The 4,097-nt window shown below is 32.8% G+C and overlaps 1 long non-coding RNA gene across 3 annotated transcripts; it reads right to left on the reverse strand.

Moving 5' to 3' along the window:
* Positions 1-494: 494 nt before the first annotated feature.
* Positions 495-1,501, reverse strand: LOC116339278. 3 transcript variants are annotated; one of them, XR_004200975.1, is made up of 4 exons: positions 1,116-1,372; positions 960-1,037; positions 792-850; positions 495-641 (listed from the first exon to the last, which is right to left on the reverse strand). It is a non-coding gene; the product is annotated as an uncharacterized LOC116339278 (long non-coding RNA). The 3 variants fall into 3 exon arrangements; XR_004200974.1 differs by lacking the exon at positions 495-641 and adding an exon at positions 1,410-1,501 and having other exon boundaries at positions 706-850; positions 1,116-1,244; XR_004200973.1 differs by lacking the exon at positions 495-641 and having other exon boundaries at positions 706-850.
* Positions 1,502-4,097: the final 2,596 nt, after the last annotated feature.

Here is a 4,097-nt window from a genome sequence, read left to right on the forward strand (position 1 = left end):
AAACATTCAAAATGTGCGCACACACGCGCAACAGTCCTCCGCTTAACTAAACACTGTTCAAGTTAATTATCATCATATACTATATGAGAGCCTGAAACCCAAAACAAGTTATAAAAATTCTTTTCGGAAAAAAAGCATAAGAATGTATTTCAAATGAAAAAGGCGATTGAAGAAAACTGAGAGTTAAAAGAGCATATACAGAACTGAGAATTAAAACAGAATATAAATTCAGTTAGCGACAAAACAAACAATCGATATGTTATATTTTGACTCTCAGTTTTTATTCGTCTCATGTTTTTGATGAAAGCAAATATAATATTTATCGGTTCCAAATAAAAAGATAAACATTTTCAGTGCTAAAATGAGGGGAATAAAAACCGAGAGTTAAAATACAATTTACAGAATATAATTAATAATTGATATATGCTACTTTTGATCTCAGTATTCTATGTGTTGTTTTAACTCTCAGTTCTCTATATTCTCGTTTTGTGCTCAATAAATTCTTATGCTCTTTTTCCGAAAAGAATTTTTATAATTTGTTTTGGGTTTCAGGCTCTCATATAGTCTGTATTTTGTTTCTATTTGATTGATTTGAATAGTGAATACATTCATTGCACTGTTTGTACAAACATCGTTCGTACCTAAGGGGAGAATCACAAAAGAAAAGAATCGAATTAATTTAAAATAATCAATAAAACAACAACATTGATGTTCAGCAATTGCTTTAATTTGAGATTTGGTAGTTGTAATCGTCGATTTCTGTGAAAGAGAAAAAAAACCAAAATACTCACTATAGAATAGTTCTCCCTACCGTCTTAATACGATAGGGTTGGGTCACGCTGGTCACTTCCTAGATTAGAGAATGAAACAAACAATGAATATTAATAAATAATAAGCAAATATTACAGAGTCATATGAGAGAGTAATTTGAATTGCAATCAAATTAAAATGCAACCTACTAATAGAACGACCGCGGCTTAATTTCTTTTGCCGGGAAGAACACGATGCGGACCGGTGCGCAATTGAGGCAAACGAAACTGAACGATACAAATTCGATACGATAGAATGAAAATTCATTTCACAATGAAGAAAATGCAATGCGAAAAAAAACTTACCGATCCTTTGTATTCATATTTTTCGGGTTCTGACAACGCTTGTGGTCGGTTTATAAACGATTCCCAGTGTAAGAACTAAAAATGTGTCCATATTCTTCTTCGTCATTTGATGTGTCCGATTTGTTGTTTCTGCCAATGAATGAATGTTGAAAACAAAAAAAAATGAAAAAAAAAACATTCAATTGCATATCGTAGTCAAAGAAGGCTTTGAAAAATCATTAGAAACTGCGTCATTGACAGTGGCCGATATCGAACAGCGAATGCGTTAGCTACTATGCAAAATATGACAATTACCTTTTGTTGTTGTTACTGCTGTCGTATGTTCGTACATTCGCAACACCATGTTGTCGCTGTGACGATGCTCCGATGCTGTTGTTTGTTCAACATATCCACTACTATCAAATCTCAAATATTTGACAGCAATCTGTTATTTGCTGTTGCGACTTTTGTGTCTAACATATGTGTGTGTTTGTGGTCAAACTATATAGTTTCTTACATTCTAATGGTTTCCCAATCATCTATCACTCACTCACTGATCCACACACACAGACACTCTCTCTTTTTATTTCACATAGATTCAGTTTCCATCATCGTCATTTGACAATATCATACGTATATTACAATTAATGTATGAATGTGAATGACGATGATTGAAACTAATCGAAAAATAATCGTAAAACAATCAATAATAATAAATAAGCAGTTTTTAAGTGAATTTCCCATCGCTCGTACCATTTAACTCGATAAAAAGAATTATTCAATATACACTGAATTCAATCACTTGATTTCATACGTGTTTTTATTAAAAAAATAAATAAAAGGATCAATCCAGTAAAATATAACGCCAAATTTGTTTTGATTAATGGTTGAAATGTCTGGTTGACTTCATCTCAAATGCCATATTTTGAATTTTTTATGGTGTTGTTCTTCAAAATTTCAAATAAAGGAGGTTCTATAAATGATATTTTAAAATTGTTCGGCATTCATAATTTGAGCTTTCTAAAGGGGTAAAAAATTGAATTTGTAAGAAAAAGGAGTAGATGAAGTCGGTTGTATCTTTTACTCGCATTAGTATGCACATTCAAATTTGACATAAGACTCACTTTTGGCTGATCTGTCTCGCGGCTTATCTGTCTCGCAAATGAATATTCTATAAAAAAAAAATCTCGCAAATAAAAAGAGTGTATTCTGGAGATTGTGTCAGATGCTAAAATCATGAATAAAAATCAATTCACTTCGCATTCGATTTCTCATTCTCCTGAAATTCTATTCGTTCTGCTTCTTTTTTCTCATTTGTTTTCTTGATAAATTTTTTAGTTTCGCAACGGAGGCACTGCACAGTTAGTTCCCTTTCTTAGAAGCCGGATTCAATCGCATTTTTTTTTGTTGCAATACAACACGCAAATCGAACAACATGTTAAATGGAATTTTTCATCTTTTGAGAATCATTTGAGCTCGATTCAGGGAATATTAATTAAATATGGAATTCATGATGTTACTTGCTGCTGTGAATCTTTGCGATTATGCCGCCGTTGTGTGCACAGCACAATCGATTAAATAAAAAACACATTGACTTTGTTAAGGATGAGTGCATGCAATACAGTGTGTTTGCGAGGGTGTATGTGTAGACTGATGGGAACATAAAATGATTATTCAAAAGCATAAAACTAAAATGCAAAAGCATAAAACTAAAATTAATCACGAAAATTGATTATTTATTTATTGTTGACACGAAATCCACGTATCCTTTATCTGTGTAAAGCATACAGTTGCATCATAAGGTTTGTTTCACAGCAGGTGCCACAAAAATATATGAAACGCGATATGAAAAACAAAGAAATTCGCCATTTATATACCAACCGATATTTTCAATAAATTAGAGAAGCATCCATAGATTCTGACGTGGGTCCACAGGACCTATATTACCCCCCCCCCTGAAAAGCGGCTCAAAAATTACCCCCTTGATTTTTAAAAAATCACCAATTACCCGTGAAATTGAAAAACTCGACTGAAATTGAATTTTGTTAACCGAAGTCAAAGTGCGACGATGACAAGCAACGTTGAAAGTAGCGCCATGGTGCGGTTGCCAGCGAAACTAAAAAATGGCATACATTTCGATCGCCTAAAACCCAACATAAACAGTGAAGCCCATAATGAAGTTGCTGCGTTGCCCAGCTGTCATTGTCGTCGAGCTTTGACTGAAGTTGTCTACCCAGTCGACTTTAGTCGTCTTTGTATGTCATTTTAAACAGATGACTAATTTGGCACGTTTTTGTCTATATCAGTAATGTGCGAAGGGGGGGTTTACCCCTCCCCCCCTCCTGATTTTGATGAGAAAATTTTTTTCGCGAAAATTATTCGAATTTGCTAGGGTTTTTGATTCTAAAAGTGAAGACCTTTTTTTTAGCTCATCAAAGTAGAAAATTGAGGAGAATTCTTTCAATTTCCTAGGTTTTTTGGTTCAGAGTGAATTTTTTTTTCGCCTCAAAAAGTGACTTCTAAAAAAAAAAAAAAAACGAAAATTTGTCGGATTTGCTAGAGAAATTTTTCTAAAGAATTTCTTTAGAGAACCACCAAAATAAATCGAACAAAACATACAAAAATATTTGCTTCATAAATTGTCAGATCAGCAATTCAATTTTCGATCTGTTTTGTCGATTTTTTCTTTCAAAATATTTATTTTTGTTGTTTTTCAGAGATTAGATTTTTTGAACACTTTTGAATTTTTTTTGTAATTAAAACCATCCCCCTTAAAACTCAGAATCTATGGAAGCATCTTTTGAGTTTGCAAAAACGTATCCCGCACATATAATATGACCGATACAAAAACAATACACCATGGTTTCTTTGGATAAATATTTAATGCTCAACTTTTCATATCTAGTAGATAGACACTATCTTTATAGATTGAATTTAATTTTTGGAGCCGCGACGCCTAAAATTCGTTGCCATATTTAAAGCAATTGCGTGAGTATTATTTAG

The sequence above is a fragment of the Contarinia nasturtii genome, unplaced genomic scaffold (genome assembly GCF_009176525.2).
Source record: "Contarinia nasturtii isolate CC-2019 unplaced genomic scaffold, AAFC_CNas_1.1 Cnas_scaffold_493, whole genome shotgun sequence".
Classification (NCBI taxonomy): Eukaryota; Metazoa; Arthropoda; class Insecta; order Diptera; family Cecidomyiidae; genus Contarinia; species Contarinia nasturtii.